At 36.5% G+C, this 22,149-nt stretch overlaps 1 long non-coding RNA gene and 1 pseudogene across 3 annotated transcripts in view; both read left to right on the top strand.

The window, feature by feature from the left end:
• The window catches only part of LOC113891514, a 187,362-nt gene that overhangs the window by 121,252 nt on the left and 43,961 nt on the right, over nucleotides 1-22,149 (top strand). For 2 of the 3 annotated variants that reach the window (XR_003510783.1, XR_003510782.1), the window contains one exon: nucleotides 17,116-17,265. The exons of the other annotated variant lie outside the window; for it this stretch is intronic. This is a non-coding gene — a long non-coding RNA (uncharacterized LOC113891514). The remainder of the gene's footprint in view (nucleotides 1-17,115; nucleotides 17,266-22,149) is intronic. 3 annotated transcript variants of the gene reach the window in all.
• On the top strand, nucleotides 3,066-3,507 carry LOC113891513 (annotated as a pseudogene).

The following is a 22,149-nucleotide window of genomic DNA, read 5'->3' on the forward strand; positions in this document are numbered from 1 at the left end:
TCTGTTAGGTCCATACCATTTCTGTCCTTTATCGAGCCCATCTTTGCATGAATTGTTCCCTTGGTATCTCTAATTTTCTTCTTCTTTTTTTTTTTTACTTGACATTCATTTTTAATTCTTCAGTATGACAACTGTAGTATTGATACAGCTAGAGATGTGTACAGAAAGAAAGAGACTCAAATGTATAGATTTTGTACAGCAGAGGGAACTCTACTCAATGCTCAATAATGGCCTAAATGAGAAAAGAATCTTAAAAATAGAGTTGGATATATGTATCTAAATAACTGATTCACTTTGCTGTATACCTGAAACTAACAGTACATTGTAAATCAGCTATACTCCCATAAAAAATTAACAACAAAAGACATTTGTTAGCTACACTTTCAGTACAATTGCTGAATATATCTACTATACAATACCATTTAATTTTAGAAAATATGTAAATGATATAGTTTGTAATTGTCGCTGAGCTCACTAGCTGAGCTCGGGAGGAAAATTCTTGAGGGAGGTAGATGAGAAGAAAGAGAGAGGGCAGTGTTTACAATTTGTTGCATTGATGATGTTTGCCAACAAAATGAAAAAAATAAATTACCTAAATTCTAGTAAAGGAAAAGAAATGTGCTGATGTGAAGAATGGGAGAATTGTACAGTAAAAAAATCTCTGATAAAAATAAAGGGAAAGGAAAATTCATTAGTCCTACTGGAGCAGGTCTTTCCAGTGTTACACTAGAGTTTACGTGTTGTTTCAGTTAAATTCCAAATTGGCTTATTTTCCTGGAACTTGGCAAAATAATTTTGATTTCATTTGTATTTTTCTATGAGAATATTCATTATGGCATTATTTAGTGCTGTATAATTACATACAACTCAAGTGCCCCAAGTAGGATTAAATAACTCAATAAATGAATTATTTTGTATGATGTATGATGGAACATTAAATAGCTATTGAAATGAGATTTAGGAAATATATTTACTGATAATAAAAACTTTTCACACACATAAACACATATTCACACCTAAAAATGTTAACAGATTTTATCTCCAGATGTCCTGACTAGAGGTGACTTTTTTCTTTGCTTATCTGGCATTTTTTGCAACAAATGTTCATAGCTAGTATATTAAAATGTTATTTTCTTGAAGAGGTCTTTAGTCTTCCCTATTGTGTTGTTTTCCTCTATTTCTTTGCATTGATCGCTGAGGAAGGCTTTCTTATCTCTTCTTGACTGTGAAGAAAGCTGAGCACCGAAGAATTGATGCTTTTGAACTGTGGTGTTGGAGAAGACTCTTGAGAGTCCCTTGGACTGCAAGGAGATCCAACCAGTCCATTCTGAAGGAGATCAGCCCTGGGATTTCTTTGGAAGGAATGATGCTAAAGCTGAAACTCCAGTACTGTGGCCACCTCATGCGAAGGGTTGACTCACTGGAAGAGATTCTGATGCTGGGAGGGATTGGGGACAGGAGAAGAAGGGGACGACAGAGGATGAGATGGCTGGATGGCATCACTGACTCGATGGACGTGAATCTGAGTGAACTCTGGGAGTTGGTGATGGACAGGGAGGCCTGGTGTGCTGCGATTCATGGGGTCGCGAAGAGTCGGACACGACTGAGTGACTGAACTGAACTGAGCTTCAAATAGAAGATATTTGAAGATACTTCAAATAGATATCTGTTTCTTTCCATGGGTTAAGGAAATTTTCATTTATTATTTCTTTGAATAAGCTTTCTGCCCCTTTTTCTCTATCTCCTCCTCCTGAGACCCCTACAGTATATATATTGGGCTGCTTGATGCTTTCCCATAATTCCCTTAATCTGTCTTTACTCTTTTCATTCCTTTTTTATTTTTCCTCTTCTGATTGGATGGATTCCACCACCTTATCTTCAGGTTCACTGATTCTTTCTTTTGCTTGGTCAGCTTCCCTGGTGGCTCAGACGGTAAAGTGTCTGCCTGCAATGCAGGAGACCCGGGTTTGATTTCTGGGTCAGGAAGATCTCCTGGAGAAGGAAATGGCAATCCACTCCAGCAGTCTTGCCTGGAAAATCCCATGGACGAAGGAGCCTGATAGGCTATACAGCCCATGGGTTCCCAAAGAGTGGGACACGACTGAATGACTTCACTTTCACTTTTCAGTATACTGATGAGCTCCTCAATTTAAATTTTTCAGTTCAGTTATTGTATTCTTCATCTTTGTAGGGTTTTTTTTTTTTTTTAGTACTTTCTTATACTTTTATCTCTGCTGATATTCTTACTTTGTTGAGGTATTGTTCTTCTGCCAGTAGTGAGAATCTTTATGACCATTATTTTGAACTCTTTATCAGCTAAATTACTTACCTGTTTCATTAACATCTGTTTCTGGAGTTTTATTTTGTTCTTTAGATTGGAAAATATTCTTATGTTTCTTCATTTTGCTTGACTCTGTGTGTCCATCTGGCCTATTTACCAAACATGAGAAATGTTTTCATCAATTTCAAGTGTGATGGAATGAGATCATATGGCCAAAGAAGATGACAATGGTGCAGTCATTTATTGTACCAATATATGCTATGAGATAAGGAATACAATTTCTAGCAAGTAGGTAGGGAGATACCAAGTGACCCACTGACTTAGACACAAGCACATACCTCACCAGAACAGTGCTGCTCAAGTCAGAACCTGGTTAATTAAAGGCTATCTCTAAAAAGGTAACAATATTAATGGAAATTTGGTGTCCTGGTGCTAGTTCACTGATCTGAGAAAGATTATACATACAAATCTGTCTTAACTGGAGTAGAAATAAACAGAAAAAGCCTGAGTAGCAGAAGCATTAAAAGATAAAACATAACTTTCCCAGTCTCAGTTACCATAGCTGATAATCATGTTCTGGGGATATCACTGTGATGTTTTTTTTTTTATCTATAAAGCAGTGAAAATTACATTGTTGTTAATGAACAGTCATGAAAACACTGAAAAACCAAAGGACATAAGTTTTCTCAGACTCAAACCTTTGGAGTGTCCTCCTAAGTCATCATTGTGGTCATCATTATTTTAGGTCATATCTTTAAAGATAGAATAGCTCTGTCCGCCATCTTTCTGTGCCGCCAGAATGGTGTGCATGAATGTCCTGGCTGATGATCTCAAAAGAGTATCAACAATGCCAAAAAGAGAGGCAAACACCAGGTCCTTATTAAGTCGTGCTCCAAAGTCATCGTCAGGTTTCTAACAGTGATGATGAAGCATGGTTACATTGGCGAATTTGAAATCATTAATGATCACAGGGCTAGGAAAATTGTTGTGAACCTCACAGGCAGGCTAAATAAGCGTGGAGTGATCAGCCCCAGATTTGATGTGCAACTCAAAGATCTAGAAAAATAGCAGAATAACCTGTTCCCATCCCATCAGTTTCATTGTACTGACAACCTCAGCTGGTATCATGTACCATGAAAAAGCAAGATGAAAACATACAGGAGGGAAAATCCTTAGATTCTTTTTCTAAGGATGTAATACATACAAATAAAATGCCTCAGAGGACTGTGATGCTTCCTTAAAAAAAATAAAGATAGAATAGCAACAATAACAAGCCCACAGAGAGTGTTAGAGCAAGGAAGTGGGAATAGGATGGTATATCAACCCTTAGCTGGCTAGTAGGGACTGGACTGGGCTTCCCCAGTGGCTCAGTGGTAGAGAATCCACATGCAATGCAAGATTTGCAGGAGATGGAGGTTCAGTCCCTGGGCCAAGAAGATCCCCTAGAGGAGGTCGTGGCAACCCACTACAGTATTCTTGCCTGGAGAATCCCATGAACAGAGAAGCCTGGTGGGCTACAGTGTTGTGAAGAGTCAGATATGACTTAAGTGACTTAGCATGCATGCATGCAGGGACTGGACAAGAAGTTTTGAAATCTTGTTGCTTGACTGTAGACATGAAGAAGAGATTCAGATCTACCTTCAGTTTTAGCTTTAACATGTAAAGAGCATGGAAGTCACCACTTCCCTTTTCAGGACAAGAAAAAAACTCAAGTAAACTGATTCATTGACTTTCATTAGACTCATCAGAGAAAGAACATCAGAGGACAAACTGCCACTCTGAAATCTGGAGAGACAGGTGAATATAAAGAATCCCAATACCAATTCACTAGGAACAGAAACTGCTGAAGCTGTGTACTCTTGGAAGATTAAATTTTTAATTTTAATGAATTGATAGAGGCTACGTGTGGACCAATTTGAGAGCTGGAAAATCTTGGTAGTCCAGTCTTAGTGGCTGCCCTCACAGTTTCCTGAGGTTTTACTCTAGGATCCCTGCCCCCAGGTTCATATGATGAAGATTGTATAAGCAGAAAAATTATATAATTGTATGAATAAAAAAAAGCACTTGACAAAATCAAGATTGAATAATTTTTATTCAATATTTTTAAAATATTTTTAAAAATAATCAGCAAACTAGTAATAGACAGGAATTTTCTCAACTTGGTAATGAGTATCTACCAAAAAACCTAAAACTAACATATTTAATGGTGAGAAGTTAGATGCTTTGCCAGGAAGTCAGGAACAAGGTAAAAATATCCTTTCTTACCACCTATATTCGTTATTATAGTAGAAGTCCTAGATGGTTCAATAAGACAAAGAAATTAAAAGTATACATATTGAGAAGGAAGAAATGAAATAATCTTTTGTTCACAGGTGACATGATCTTCTCTATAGAAAAATTTTCAAAAGTTCTGAAACTATAGCTGATTAGAGCAAGTTTGCAAGATGCTAGTTAGTTTGCCAGAGTCAGTTGTTTTCTTCTATGCCAGCAATGAACAATTGGATATCGAAATTGAAAACACAATACAGTTAATGATAGCACCCCCAAAATAAAACTTAAATCTAAGAACATTTGTATAGGATCTCTATGTGGAAAAGTATAAAATTCTAATGAAAGAAATCAAAGAAGATCTTAATAAGTATAAAGATAGTCATGGATTGGAAGACTCAATATTGTTGATCCATTGATTTTTCTCAACTCAATCTATGTATTTGTTGTAACATATCAAAATTCCATCACCCTATTTTGTGGATATCAATGAAACCATTCTAAAGTCTATGTGGATAAGCAAAAGGTTGAGAATAGCTAACACAATACAAAAGAACAAAGTCAGAGGACTGACACTACCCAACTTCAAGACTTTTTACAAAGCTTAAATAGTTAAGTCAGATGAAAGAACAGATACATAAATTAGACCCACACAGAGGCAGTCAACTGATCTTTGGTAAAAGAGTAAAGACAATTCAATGGAGAAAGGATAATCTTTTCAAGAAAATATGCTGAAACAATTCCACATCCATAAGCAAAAATAAATAAATCTAGACACAAACCTTACTAAATACTAAAAATGTATTTAGATCTAAATATAAATCACGATATTATAGAACTTTTAGAAGAAAACATAGAGGGAAATCTCAGACTTTGGGCTTGATGATGAGTTTTTAGAAACAATATAAAAACCGCAATATGAAATAAAATGTTGTCTTTATTGAAATTTAAAACTTGTGCTTTGTGAAAGACACTTTTAAGAGAATCAAAAGACAAACCACAGAAAAGGAGAAAATATTTGTAAAACACATATCTGATAAAGACTTGTTTCCAAAATATACAAAGAACTCTTAAAACTCAACAATAAGACCCACTTAAGAAATGGGCAAAGGATCTGAAAAAACAACACACCAAAGAAGACATACAAATGGCAAGTATTTATAAAAAGATATTCAACATCATGTTTGATTAGGGAACTTCAAATTAAAATGACAATGAAATACCACTACATACATATTAGAAGTTAAAATTTAAACAGATAATACCAAATACTGACAATGTTGGTTAGAGTGCAGAGCAAAAGGAACTCTCATCTCTTCCTGTTGGGAATGGAAAATGCTACAGTTGCTTTGAAATACAATTTGGCAGTTTCATGCAATGCTATAAGTAGTCTCATAATCCAGTTCAGCAGTCACACTCCTAGGTATTTACCTAGGTTACACCCAGTTGAGTTGAAAACTTACAAACCTGCACACTTATGTTAATTAGCAGCCTATTCATAATCACCAAAAACTGGAAGAAATCTCTCAATAGGTGAATGGCTAAACTGGAGTACATTTGTACAATGGAATATTATTCAGGAATATTATTCAGCAATAAAACAAAATGAGCTACCAAGTAGCAAAAATACAGAGTGTATAATCCAATTATATAACATTCTATAAAAGACAAAACTGTAGAGGAAATAAAAGAGCAGTAGTTGTCAAGGGTTCTAAAATAAGATCAGGCACAAGGGATTTTTAGGCAGCAAAACTTTTCTGTATGTAATCGTGACACATGAACATGCACTTGTCAAAATCTGTGGAACTTTATAGCACAACGAGTGAACATCAATGTATACAATATTTAAAACAATCATTTAGGAGGTTTGGGGATACCAGGAAAGAATTTAGACTATGATAAGAACATCTGAAATAACATAAAACAACCTCTCTGCAGGGGTTGAGGGGAAAGGGGATGATCTAAGTAACTATGGTAATAAGTGGAGACTGTAAGAGTAAAGGCAAAAGGAGCCCCACATTAAGAACTGTATTCTAGTTGATGGTAAAGAACCCACCTGCCAGTGAAGGAGATTTAAGAGACATGGGTTCAATCCCTGGGTCAGGAAGATCCCCTGAAGGAGGACATGGCAACCCACTCCAGTACTCTTGCCTGGAGAATCCCATGGACAGCAGAGCTTGGCAGGCTACAGTCCACAGGGTCGCATAGGGTCAGACTGGACTAAAATGACTTAGCACAGCACGGTACTAGTTGATAAAGCTGTTACCTACTGGTTTATAAGTCAGTAATTCTGCTGCTATCCAAGTATACTGGAACTGAACAATTGAGTAAATGGATAGCAGACTGTTGGGATACAGCTTTGGTCTACAGAGACAAAAATTGTACTTCGTTTTACTATAATCCCTTTAAAAAATCAGTGTATATATAAATTTAGTAATATGATATCCATTATTTGTAAATATTGTTCTATATAGTTCTGATGAAGTGAAATTACTCCATCTTTTTTTCAGCATTAACATCCTCCAAAAGATATTTAACTTCAAAATGCTTCACTTGGGGGTGTTTATGTGTGTGTATGTGCACACACACCTGTGTATGTGCACGTGTGTGGTTTAATTTATAATTCTTTCATTCTGGATATATTAGGTAATAAAAATATTAGAAATATGGATAATAGAAGATGAGGTGTCCTATTTTGAAAGGCTGAGAAAGTATCTTCAGTTCAGTTCATTCACAGTCGTGTCCAACTCTTTGCAACCCCATGGACTGTGGCACACCAGGCTTCCCTGTCCATCACCAACTCCTGGAGCTTGCTCAAACTCATCCCCATTGAGTCAGTGATGCCATCCAACCATGTTATCCTCTGTCATCCCCTTCTCTTCCTGCCTTCAGTCTTTCCCAGCATCAGGGTCTTTTCCAATGAGTCAGTTCTTTGCACCAGGTGGCCAAAGTATTGGAGCTTCAGCTTCAGCATCAGTCTTCCAATGAATAATCAGGACCAATTTCGTTTAGGAATTGACTGATTGGATCTCCTTGCAGTCCAAGGGACTTTCAAGAGTCTTCTCCAAAACCAGAGTTCAAAAGCATCAATTCTTCGTCACTCAGCTTTCTTTATGGTCCAACTCTCACATTCATGCATGACCACTGAAAAAACCATAGCTTTGACTAGATGGACCTTTGTTGGCAAAGTAATGTCTCTACTTTTTAATATGCAGTCTAGGTTGGTCATAGCTTAAGAAAGTATCTTAAGATTCATTTTGAGACCATTAGAATTATTTTAAATCTAATGATAGATTTTAAATTGTTAAATTCAAGTGTGAAATGAGTATTTCTCAAAAGAAACCATTGGAATATGCACATCTGTAGGAGTAAAATACCCATAAGTTAAAATATTTTTTCCTTCACTTTGCTCAGATTTTTTAATGAAAAAAATAATGCCTTTATTCATAAAAAAATGTGTCATGCTTTCTACAGTTCTGTAATAAGTATATTTTACTGTAAATTCTGAGTACATTCTATTCTTTAACCAATTTTTAATAAGACTATTTATCACAACTATCCACATTAACTCAATTTACAATGAGTTCAAATGTTTTCTAATGTTTTCCAAAATGTTCATTCCAGTTATAGACTCCTTGCAGTATTGAGGTTTTCTGCATTCAAATAGATCATTAAACACCAACAATAGGATGGTAATTTAAAAAATCTCAGCATTGAGGGTCATTATATTACATTACATTTTGTTTGCTTTTACGTTATATTTTTAATACTATCATTTTCAGTAGTCTCAGACTGTGTGCAAAATCAAAACTTAACACTGCATCTATATGATTACCAAATGTGTTATGACTAATGAAATTCTTTCACAAGGGTCAATACCAACCAAGGTCTGACTTGCCACATGAAAAACATGTTTTATTTTTTTTTACACCAGAATTAAACATTATTAGTTTGTTAATATTAACTGTTGGCATTTAATATTGAAGAATGTGTTATGATTTAGTAATGAAAAATACTTCATACCCCCTTTAGTCCTCTTCTTGTATTGTCAGGGCTGGAAGGCCTAGGAGGAAGCTTACTATACTTCCTTCCTAGATGCTCTTGCCTAGGTTTTGAATTTGTTCAGTGTTCTACCAATGACATATAGTCTTACAAGGCAGCAGAAACAAAAGACATATTCTTTCTCCTATTACAGTAGGTGGGAGTGTAGACTTCCTAGATATGAGTTTTTGCAGATTCTGCTTTTAATGCTATCCACCTTTCTGGATGCTAGGAAGGAGTTCTGAAAGCGTCAGCAAATTTCTGCAGATTGCTGACTCTGGATGTCTGCAACTATGTCTCTCGGTAGTGCTAAATCTAAAATTAGGGACTTTTGCTACTTCAGGCTTGCAAAAGTTTTGTAAGCACCTGATTCTGACCAGGGATAGTTTTTTTCTTATTAAACTCTAGCATAAATGAAAAAGTACTAAGTATTGAGTAACTCATTTAGCATCAGAGAAGTAGACCATCTAGAATGGCATATTGAGCTAAAGTAGAGAGAAGTTAGCAGAAAGGTAGAGTTTAAAGTTGAGAAAGCTCAGCAAAAGTTAGGATAATGAGCAAGGTCAGTCAACACTGGTCTTTGTAGAGGTGGTTAGTTCTCCATCCATTTTATATTCCTTGCAGTATGTGAGTAGCTCTTGACTATAGAAAATAAATGCCAACTTTATTCCATGAATGAAAAAAATGCTTAATTATCCTCCTACTTCCATTAGTTCCCAGTGTATTTCCACTCAATAGGCCAATCACACCCCCCGCCATCCATCTAGTTAACATTTGTCACTTAGTAGACAAGTCACTTAACCTGAAAATAATTCCCACTCTCCAACCAAGGAGTTGTGGTTATTAAGTGATTTCTGATATATAAAAGTATCCAGCAGAAAACAGAAGCAAGGATATTTTCTCAGGAAAGCTAAGCAAATAAGCTACTTTAGTTAGCCGGAGTAATGAATGCTGGCTTCTGATGAGTATTCTATTGGTGTATGGAACTAGGTAATCCATATCTGGCTCTTGTCACCAGTTACCATGCAGGAGGCAAACATTTGACTAGTTTTAGCACCCAGTACTAAAATATCAACTTTTACTTGCAACTAAATTTGACATGCAATCTTGTTGACTTTATTCGTTATTCTTGCTTTTATGCTGTCATGTTATTCATTTGTTTTAAAAATATTGGACTAAGGCAAAATCAATATGTTTCAACCTATCACTCTAGCTGAATGGACCCATAAAACCTTTACATAATGCCTGAAGCAGCTATTTGAAGATTCTGAAAGTACAAAACAGCAGACAGATTGAAGAAGACCATCATTTGAAATACTACAGATCCAGTAACGGGTTTAACATTTTTTGACTCCAGGATCCTCCAGCCTGGACTCAAGCCAGCCTGAAACCCAGAAGTGGATATTGACACTTCAGTATCAATATTGAATTGATATTGACTTCTGTCAAAGAGAGAGCTACTGGAGAAGTCCTCTAGTTCTGACCTGACATGAGAAAGGGATCTCTGAGTTTTTAGAGAGAGTGGAGAAAATCTCTTACTTTTTTCTTTCTTTTTGTCTTATTTTTTGGTTTTCTTTCATCCCAGCTCCATGGCTGTGGCTATAGGACAGCAGCACCAAAGGCATGCAGGTGACTTAAATTCTGCAGGATGGGACTATTTCTCTCCCATCAGAGGACCTGTAATTTCAAAAGAGTGGAGTGAACTCTGGTTGCTCTTTTATTCCCTGTTCTCCTTCCTCTTAGTTGAAACATAGATATAGCTGTGGACTGTGTGCAGCAGAATAGGGTAGATAAAACACTGGATTTCTGTCCAGAGGACTGAAAGGAGAGCCATAGGGACCAAAAAGTAACAGATAAGGAAGAAGGAAGTACTCGGTTAAGTGACTTATGTAAATCTGCTTGTGAGCTCCTGGGCTCACTCCCAAGTTGCACATACATGGATCTCATCTTAAATAACAGTGAACAGTTGTTCAGTTAAGAACTAAATGAAGAGAGAGACCACTGCCCAGGTCCCAGACTGGCCACTGGGTGGCATACATTCTGGACAGATCTAAATGGCTTTACAAAGGCTTTAAAAATGGAACTGACATCAAAATCACCATCCACAGAAATCTACTTGGACCTTGCAACATGAATCCAATTGATCAAATGCCTAGTAAAATAAAATATTAACATTCTCCATAGAACTTAATTAAGACTCAGAGTTTTATGATATAATTTTCAAAATGTTCAGGATACACTCCAAAATTATTCAGCATATGAAGAAACAAGAAAATCTCAACTCAAATGGGAAAACAATAAATGCCAGTGCTGGGATGACACAGATATTAGAACTAACTGACAGACACTTTAAGGCAGATATAATTTTTTTTTAATGCTCCAGAAAGTAAGAACAAATTAGAATTAATGAACAAGTTGGAATGAATGGGAAGATAGAAACTCTCAGAAAATAAGTAGAAGATATAAAAGAAAACCAAAGGGAAATTTTAGAATTAAAAGTATAATAATTAAAACTCACTGGGTGAACTCAGTCAAGTGGAGATGACAGAGGATCAAGACAATGAGCTTGAAGGTAGAAAAACTGGAATTATCCAGGTTGAACAAGGAGAAAAAATTGAAAAGAAAAAACTGGCAGACCTTCAAAAACATGAGTGACAATAGAGAATAGTCTAACATTTATGTCACTGAAGAACCAGAAGGAGGAGAGAAAAATGCAGTACAAAGGAAAAGTTTCTGAAGAAAATGTATTTGAGGAAAACTTTGCATATTCAGTGAAAGACATAAATGTACAAATTCAAAAAGCTAAGCAAATTACAAACAGGATAAACCCCAAAATCATAATCAACATAATCAAATTTATAAAAATTAAAGACCAAAAAAAATCTTTAAAATAGCCAGAGACAAATGGTTTGTCATAAAAAAAGAAACAACAATTTTAATAACTATATTTCTCATCAGAACCACAAAGAAAATGGCACAACAAACTTCAAGTACTGAAAGGAAAAAAAAAAAACACCTCAAATCCAGAATTCTATATGCAACAAAAATATCTTTCAGAAACAGACATGAAGTAAAACATCTCTGCTGAGAGAAAACTAAGAAAATTTCTTCCCAGCAGACCTACACTAAAAAAAATTACTAAATATAGCTCTTAAGAAAGAAGGAAAATAATACTACAAGGAAACTTGAAAGTTTGGGAATGAGCAACAGAAATGGTAAATATCTGGATGCTTCTGATAGGCAATTTCCCTCCCTTTGAATTTATTAATGTATGGTTGAGAACAAAAATTATAACATTGTCTGATGGAGCTTTCAATGTATGTGGACGTAATACATAAGACAGCTACAACATAAAGGGAGGAGGGAGAAGACTACAATACTGTTTCTATTTTCCACTTGATGTGGTAAAATACTGATTTAAGTAGATTGTAGAAAATTAAGCATGTATACTATAATTCCTAGATTAGCCTATAAAAAGTTCTATGTAGAGATATAGTGGAAAACACAAGTAAAATTTAATATCAAAAGAATATTCACATAATCCAAAAGAAAGTAAACAGGAAACAATAATTTGAGGAAAAAGAGGTAACAAACAAATAATAAAATGACAGGTCTAAATCCAAAAACACCATCATTATATTAAATGTAAATGGTCTGAACACACAAAAGAGACTGTCAAAGTGGATAAAAATATATGACTCAACAATACACTGTCTATAAGAAACTCAATTCAAATATAATTATATAGATAAGTTAAAGTAAAAATATGGAAATTATATAACATGCAAACAACCCTATCCTTAATGAGAAAATACTGTATCTAATAAACAATATTCTTCTAAATGCCTAGGGATAAGAAGATGGAAATGGCAGGAACTCTAGATGTTAAATGGCTGGTGAGGGCAACACTGGAAGCTGGGATCCCATAAAATTATGAATCATCCCCTTTTACTCCCAATATATGGTCATATGAGGCTGGAAGCTGACTGATATAGATGGTTTAGCCATGGTCTCCCAAAAGGGTAAACCAATATGGACTTTTTCCCACCACCTATTTTCAAAAAACATCATCCTTGAAAATTAAACATCCCTTTTTTCAAAATTTAAAAACTAGTACATATATCCACGGAAAAAAATGCTGCTACACCCAGATCACTTTATCCTAGCCAGCCGAGAGTCAGTTTGCTTGCCAAAAGCATTTCATTTTAATACAGTCTGCCTCTGCAGAGGGGACCTCTTTCCTGAAGTTTGTTGTTGCCGTGCTTTGACTTCATTCCCTTTAGTATTTTTTTACCCTCATATTTACACCTCTATCTTCCAAGGAGAAAGGCGACTTTCACTTAATGAGAGAGGATGGTATCCTCTTCTATCCTTTTCCTTTTCCTCCTCAAAAGGTCTTAATGCGATTCTTACCTGGTTCAAGTATTAGGAATGATAAACTGTTTTGCCAAAAGTTTTACTTTCATCTTAGGTTCAAAGGGTTTGTTAAGAAAAGAAACCACTTGTCACATACAAATAACAATTTCAATATTTAATAGAGGATTAATTGACTTAATTTCATTAAGTCATTAAAAGAAAATATACAGTCATTAAAAGAAAAGAAATAAAAACAAAAGAAAAAAGTAACAGTACACCTACATCACCAAATTGAGCTGACCAACATCCAGACTAAACAGTGCTGAGAAGTCCCTCCTTAACAGCAATCTGGAGACCCTATTGGGGTGAGACCTCAAATTGCAGTTTTGGGGGCTCCCACCTATAATCCCAGGCGACAAACTGATATCATCATCAGTTTGTGTACAAAAATGTACCTATGTTTTGTTTTTTAAATTTTATAATGCTGTTTGTTTCACCTTGTGAGTCATAGGATTTCTTTAGACCCCTGAGGCTTGGTCTCTCAGGGCCTTAGAATTCTAAGACCCACTCCCTTTCTTATCTGAAGTGCCTACTGTGACTTGCTGTGCTTACAGGAAGGTCAGAGGCCTACTCTCCTGCTTCTGAAACCTGAACAAACTTCCTCCATTTTAATTTCCTAACAGTCAGCCTCGGAATTGTTTAGGCTGAAGAGCACAGGAATAAGGCAAAATTACATAAGCAGCTTTCATTATTCTATATAAGAATTCCAAATAATCAAAAGAAACAGAATAATCAAAGAGACAAAGGATTAAACAAAGCAGAAAACAATTTTTGAGCAGTAGGGGATTTAGTAAAGAAAAAGCCCCACCATGAATGAGAAGTATGTTTTTATACATCAACTCCTGCAATAGTAGTAACAACAGAATGTTCTATCAAGGTAGCATTGCATTTATGTATGAAATTTTGTAAATCTTTGGTTCCTTGCAAAACCTTACATAAGGGTTCTAAGGGGAAGCTAATATGGGATCAGAAAGAGTAAGGAGTAACATTTGTGTCCACAATACCTGAGTTCTCCTGGGTGGGGGGGGGAAGTAATAGGTGGTCCCCTTCCAATATAAGATCAACATGTGTTAGGCATCGGAAAAAAAGGGGTTCCATACATAGAAATAGTTTCTACATAATTGGTTACAATACATACAAATTGAGGGGGGTTATTTTAAAAAAACATAGGATTTAAGAGAGATAGTCCTTTCACAATAGTTAATGGAGTTCTCCAATAACTAGGATTCCCAAATGCAAGAAGTTGGTCCACATAGCAGTCCCTTGGTAGCCTTAACTCAATCTATCAGTTAGTGGGTGTGGTTATCAAAGTCCAAATAATTACCGATGAAATGAGGGAACAATATTCTTCTCTAAATACAATAGGTAACACATGAAATTGGCACATGATACTTGTGTTAACTACACTATAGTGATAACGTTCCTCGGCACAAGGTGTCAGGGCACTTTGTAAGCCATTAGGGATGACTGTTAGGAATCTATTCTCTAAATAATTTTTTCCATGTGTACACATTCAGTTCAGTTCAGTTGCTCAGTCGTGTCCGACTCTTTGCGACCCCATAAATCGCAACACATCAGGCCTCCCTGTCTATCACCAACTCCCGTAGTTCACTCAGACTCACGTCCATCGAGTCAGTGATGCCATCCAGCCATCTCATTCTCTGTCATCCCCTTCTCCTCCTGCCTCCAATCCCTCCCAGAATCAGAATCTTTTCCAACGAGTCAACTCTTCGCATGAGGTGGCCAAAGTACTGGAGTTTCAGCTTCAGCATCATTCCTTCCAAAGAAATCCCGGGGCTGATCTCCTTCAGAATGGACTGGTTGGATCTCCTTGCAGTCCAAGGGACTCTCGAGTCTTCTCCAACACCACAGTTCAAAAGCATCAATTCTTTGGCGCTCAGCTTTCTTCACAGTCCAACTCTCACATCCAAACATGACCATTGGAAAAACCATAGCCTTGACTAGACGGACCTTTGTTGGCAAAGTAATGTCTCTGCTTTTCAATATGCTGTCTAGGTTGGTCATAACTTTCCTTCCAAGGAGTAAGTGTCTTTTAATTTCATGGCTGCAGTCACCATCTGCAGTGATTTTGGAGCCCAAAAAAGTAAAGTCTGACACTTGTTTCCACTGTTTCCCCATCTATTTCCCATGAAGTGATGGGACCAGATGCCATGATCTGCGTCTTCTGAATGTTGAGCTTTAAGCCAACTTTTTCTCTCTCCTCTTTCACTTTCATCAAGAGGCTTTTTAGTTCCTCTTCACTTTCTGCCATAAGGGTGGTGTCATCTGCATATCTGAGGTTATTGATATTTCTCCCAGCAATCTTGATTCCAGCTTGTGCTTCTTCCAGCCCAGCGTTTCTCATGATGTACTCTGCATAGAAATTAAATAAGCAGGGTGACAATATACAGCCTTGACGTACTGCTTTTCCTATTTGGAACCAGTCTGTTGTTCCATGCCAGTTCTAACTGTTGCTTCCTGACCTGCATATAGGTTTCTCAAGAAGCAGGTCAAGTGGTCTAGTATTCCCATCTCTTTAAGAATTTTCCACAGTTTATTGTGATGCACACAGTCAAAGGCTTTGGCATAGTCAATAGAGCAGAAATAGATGTTTTTCTGGAACTCTCTTGCTTTTCTGATGATCCAGCAGATGTTGGCAATTTGATTTCTGCTTCCTCTACTTTTTCTAAAACCAGCTTAAACATCTGGAAGTTCACAGTTCACGTATTGCTGAAGCCTGGCTTGGAGAATTTTGAGCATTACTTTACTATCATGTGAGATGAGTGCAATTGTGCGGTAGTTTGAGCATTCTTTGGCATCGCCTTTCTTTGGGATTGGAATGAAAACTGACCTTTTCCAGTCCTGTGGCCACTGCTGAGTTTTCTAAATGTGCTAGCATATTGAGTGCAGCACTTTTCCAGCATCATCTTTCAGGATTTGAAATAGCTCAACTGGAACTTCATCACCTCCACTAGCTTTGTTTGTAGTGATGCTTTCTAAGGCCCACTTGACTTCTCATTAGTAGACATTAAAAATGCCTGGGCCTTATCCTTTTGAGCAAGATAATATAATACCTGCATAGAGTAAACAGTCCAATCAAATATGTCAGTTAAGGATTTAGTTTGGTGTAGATGAAATATTACTGAGGCATTAAACAATTGCAGAAAGTTTTTGTCATACGTTAAGCTAAGTTCATGTGGTTTAAGTGTTGTAGGCATCCACTTGCATTAATGGTCAAGGCTTGAACTATAGCTCTACTAGTACTGTGTAATCTATCAAACAGATAAATTCTGTCCAAACAATGTCAAAGTTAAGAAAGAACAGGGCTTGTTTGCTGGACAGGTGAAGTTATCCTGAGTTCAGGTCTGACTCATATTTCTCCAGCTGAAGATTACCCAGTAGCTTTCTTCATATTTTCCTTTTACTATAACATATCCTTGAAGGTTGAGGTATGAATGACAATCCACATTACAGTCAGTCTTCCAAGAATAGTCTATTTATGAGAATGTTGTTGTTCAGTCGCTAAGTCATGTCCAACTCTTTGTGACCCCAAGGACTGCCACACACCAGGCTTCCCTGTCCTTCATTATCTCCTGGAGCATGCTCAAACTCCTGTCCATTGAGTCAGTAATACCATCCAACCACCTCATCCTCTGACACCCTCTTCTCCTCCTGCCCTCAATCTTTCCCAGCATCAGGGTTTTTTCCAGTGAGTCAGTCCTTCACATCAGGTGGCCTAACTATTGGAGCTTCAGCTTCAGCATCAGTCCTTCCAATGGTTATTCAGGGTTTATTTCCTTTAAGATTGACTGGTTTTATCTCCTTGCTGTCCAGGGGACTCTCAAGAGTCTTCTCCAGCACTGCAATTCAAAAGCATCAGTTCTTCAGCACTCAGCCTTCTTTATGGTCAAACTCTCACATCCATACATGACTACTGGAAAAACCGTAGCTTTGACTATGTGGACCTTTGTTGACAAAGTGATGTCTCTGCTTTTTAGTATATTGTCTAGGTTTGTCATAGCTTTCCTTCCAAGGAACAAGCATCTTTTAATTTAATTTACGATAAAAACAATATGTTAATGGCACATATTTCCATCTTTCCTGTCCAGGAATCATCACTAATATGGTATTATCCTTCCCATGTGCAATCACATGAGCAAGTATAGGAGGACCATGAGGCTGCTTCATTCACCCAGACTCCAATTGCATGTATTTCATTTGTGTATACAAATCTTCCATCACCTCTAACTGTTAATAAGGTAAGAGGTTCTCTTTTTGTACTTTGCCAATTACACATGGAACAATCAGCCATTGGGTGATTTGATCATGTTTATTATAAACAGATCACCCTTTCCCTCATTTTGTAATATTACTTGGATTTCTCCTTGGTAGTTTGGATCTATAACTCTCCTACAGACACAAATTAAAGTGGAGGAAGTCTTGTTCAGGCTTCAGACGCAGGAGAGCAGGCTTCTAACCTGCTTCTGACCTGCCTGGAGACCGCTTGGATTCCATGTCTGCCTGCAAGCACAGCAAGTCAGGTGGCACTTTAGATAAGAAAGAGAGTGTGTCTTGGAATTCTTGAGCCCCTGAGGGTCTGGCCAAGCCCCTGGAGTCTAAAGAAATCCTATGACTTACCAAATGAAACAATCAGCATTGTAATAGTTAAAAACAAAACAGAGCTGCATTTTTGCATGCAAAAGTGATGATATCAGCTTGTGGCCTGAGATTATAAGTGGGTGCTCCCAAAACTACAGTTTGTAGTGTCAACCATGAGGTGGATGCACTGCTGGGGACCTTTTCCTAATTGGGACTCCAGATTGCTGTTAACAAGGGACTTCTCAGCACTGTTTAAGTCTGGATGTTGGTCAGCCCAATTTGGTGATGTATATATGCTGTTACTTTTCTCTATTATTTCTTTCTTTTCTTTTAATGACTGTATACTGAAATTAAGTCAATTAATCCTCTGTTAAATATTGAAATTGTTTATTGTTCATGACAAGTGGTTTCTTTTGTTAGCCTTTCAAACCTAAAACAAAAATTAAACTTTCAGCAAAACATAGGCATTTTAGGTAGTTTAGGATAGATGATGTAGGTAAACAGCTATGTTTACCTTCTCCTACTCTTACAGGACAACCATCCCTGAAAGCATTAGAAATAAAACACAAAACAAGCTTCCTGAGGAGGAGAGATACTTCAGCAAGAATATTTTAGTTCTGACACTCTTCATAAGATCCAGAAGCCTAGAGACACAAAGTTTAGGTTTGATGAGTATAAAAGAATGGGCAACTACTAAGAAACTATGGTACTTAAAAAATGATTTTGCTAGATTTTTGGTCACCTGTTAGGAATTCTTAAGAGTTGAGCTTGAATGAAATTTTTTCAGAGATACTGGTAGAAATTATAGTGATGAAAAACTAACATCAAAACTAACAACAGCAACAAAAAAAAGCATTAGTATGGGCCATTCAACAATAGTTTTTCTAAAAGTGTTGGCATTTAGATGTGGAAAGTTAACTACCTGCCACGTATAGCTACTTATACCAGAACTACCCCGATTAGGGGCTTCCCTGGTGGCTTAGATGGTAACAAATCTGCCTGCAATGCAGGAGAACTGAGTTTTATGCCCAGGTCAGGAAGATCTCCTGGAGAAGAGTATGGCCACCCATTCCAATCAGTATTCTTGCCTGGAGAATCACATAGACAAAGAAATCTGGTGGGCTACCGTCCATGGAGTTGTAAAGAGTTGGACATGACTGAGCAACTAACACTTTCACTTTTTACTTTCACCCTCCAGGCTCTGTCATGTATTAAGATCCTGGTTTGAATTTTTGCAATTGTAGGGCTGCATATTTGGAAGGGAGTGAGGAAGAAAATCATGAGCTGTACACATGGTCTAAAAGTTAGATTTCTTAAGAATCATTAATTCCTTGCTCAATCTCCTACTTAGACTTACCATTGAACTCAAGAGAAAGCCTATATACTTTAAACTGGATTTCTCCCAAAGGAAACTGGTTTCACAGTCTTTTGAGGAGGTCCTTCTCATTTGGAACCTTGTTCTTTGTTTCTCCTGCTGTTCCCCTCAGCTAAAAGAATCTGATTTTCTTTTGCCACTCTCCAAATCTTATCCATTCTTCTTCTTTGAACAGTTGTTCTCTTCAACACTGGGTTACAATAATTTTTCTCTCATTTTCTAAAGCACTGATGTATACCTGCCAAAATAAGAGGCACAGACAGTTCAAAGCTTATTACCTATTGTCTGTGTATATCTTGGGTCTACAAGTGGATTTAAATCCTTAGAAGCCATGGATTATTAGAACTCTGGCTTACATTTGTTTTCCTATTACTAAAGCAAAACAGTTGAAATTTATCTTGACAAAGTTCAAAAGTAAATTTCATCTTACTTGTGAATATTTCCCAGATCCATTAATCAGAGTTTTTTTTTGTTTTTTTTTTTGCATATGTACATTTATGCCACTGGCATTCTTATACTTTGATCAAAACATATGTTCCATGTACAGAGTAAAAGCAATGATTTTCTTGTTATACCATGGAAAGTTGAAATATGGCAGTACCATGGCTAATATTTGTTTTAAACGGAAATTACAAGTATAGATAAAGAGTCTTGATGAATAGGTTTTTTATTATTAACAGATATTAATCCTCTCTTGGATTGGTAATAAAATTTTCTGTATTCTTATAGGCATTTTAGTGGTGGTGGTTTAGTCACTAAGTCATGTCCAACTCTTGCGACCCCATAGACAACAGTCAGGCTCCTCTGTCCACGGGATTCTCCAGGTAAGAATACTGGAGTGGGTTCTTGCCTGGAGAATCCTGTAGGTGTGGCATTTTAGGTGACAGTTAAAATGCAGCATACTCATGCCCGACTTGCATCAGATTTCTGTTGTTACTTTGAAGTGTCCATTGATTGCACTCAGATCCAGTTTTTTGTTTCAGGTGAACATTTGATTTTTTAATAAAAGTAGATGCTTTAAATAAAATGCTAATTGTAAAATATTAGACATTATAGACATCTTACATTTACATGTAAAGAGTAAAAATCCTCTTTCCCCTGAATGCTATCCTCAGGGGTAACTACTATGAACAGTTTTTAGTACAGGGGTTGGCAAACTACAACCTGTCACCTGGTTTTGTAAATAAATTTTACTGGAGGATAGCCACACCCATTCATTTATGTATCATCTAGACATGAGTTTGAGTAGGCTCTGGGAGTTGGTGATGGACAGGGAAGCCTGGCTTACTGCAGTTTATGAGGTTGCAAGGAGTCAGACATGACTAAACAACTGAACTGACTGACTGACTGAAGGATGCTTTTGCACTGCAACAATGGAATTGAGTAGTTGTGGTAGAGATTGTGTAACCAACAAAACCTAAAATATTTACTCTCTGGCCCTTTATAGAAAGAGTTTACTGACTCTTAATTAATGTAGCATATATACTTCCAGATTTTCTACATATGTACAAGTGTACATGTGCTTTTTAAAAATCATACTGATGTCACATGTATACAAAAATTACCCAAATGTAATTGTATAGCTTGATGAATTTTCTCAAAGTGAATATCCCCAAGTAATCAGAACTCAGTTCAGGAAGTAGAACATTACCAGCATCTCAAAAGCCTCTCTCATGCTCCTTTCCTACTATCTCTTAAAGGTAACTGTTTCCTGCTTTCTCACCCTATAGGGTTATAATTTTTCTGTTTTTTTAAGTTATATAAAGTGGAGTATACATTGTTTTGGGGTCTGGCTTCAACATTATGTTTTAAGAACCAGCCATATTGTTGCATATGGCAACAGTGTTCATTCCCATTATGTAAAGAATTTCACTAGGTAAATATGCCATCTTTTACTTATTCATTCTAAGTGAGTGGACATTTGTGGCATTTTCAGTTTGGGGCTATTTTAAATTTTCGGAAATGAACATTTTAACATGTCTTTTGATGAGCATATGCAGGCATTTCTCACATGTGGTTTTTTTGAAACTGCTGAATATAGATCATATTCTGTAACAACTTTCCAAGTAGGGCTGGCTTATTTTGTTATGACTGCATAGTATTTAACTGTATGATGTTCTATACCCTATTCTGTTGTTGGTCAGCAAGTCATGTGGCAGAGACTGGTGTATGTTTCCTGAGATCCATTCTCCCTTTCTTCTATATAATAGTGCCTCCACATTTTTAGCTAGATACATGGCTGCCCAGAATGCAGTTTATATTTTCCATTCTCCCTTTCAGCTAGGCATTGCCATATGACTAAGTTCTGGACAATAGACTGTAGGTAGAGTATCAAATAACAGATTCCAAGATTCTTCCCAAGAAACAGAATGACTACCCCCTCTGCCTTTTTACTTCCTTTCCTTATTCTGCTGCCTATAAGCACATGTTTGTATCTTGAGGTTAAGGCCCACAGAGTGGAAGCACAAGACATAGGGAATCTGGGCCCTAAGTTTTATACCTACCCTAGACTCCCTCTTTGGAATTTTACATGAATAAGAAATTAATATCCATCTTATTTGAGCTAAAATTTTCCCCCGCCACTCATAAATGAAATGAATTATGACTAATACAAGTTAGTGTCCAAATTTTATCACACAGTGTGGCAGAGAGCATCTTTCTATACATCTTTATATTTTTTTAATTTCTACTTCACAGAAAAAAGTTACTACAGGTAGAATTTTTGGGTCAAAAATTAAGAACATTTTAAACTGTAGATACTGTAAAATATTCTTCTAAGTGTATCAATTACATTACCACTTATATTATAAGTGACATTTTCTCTTTAAGTACATTGAATGTCAATTTGCCAAACCTCTTTTATTAAAAAAGGAATCAAAATTTTCTTTTTCATGTCTTTGTTGAGGGAAGTTGAGCAAATTTTCATTTAATAATTTTTAAATGAGATATAATTGACATATAACAGTATTAGTTTTAGGTGTAGAATTCGTGAATATACTATGCATTTATATATGATAAAGTAGTTGTAGAATTGGTATAGAATTTAAAGGATCAAGAAACAGTTTTGTATGACAGGTTAACCTGGGATATCCTCTAATGCACATTAATGAAGTCTCCTTCATGTGTGGTCGGAAAGGTCCCCTGGAGGAAGAAATGGCAACCCACTCCA

This window comes from Bos indicus x Bos taurus, chromosome 4 (assembly GCF_003369695.1).
Source record: "Bos indicus x Bos taurus breed Angus x Brahman F1 hybrid chromosome 4, Bos_hybrid_MaternalHap_v2.0, whole genome shotgun sequence".
Lineage (NCBI taxonomy): Eukaryota > Metazoa > Chordata > Mammalia > Artiodactyla > Bovidae > Bos > Bos indicus x Bos taurus.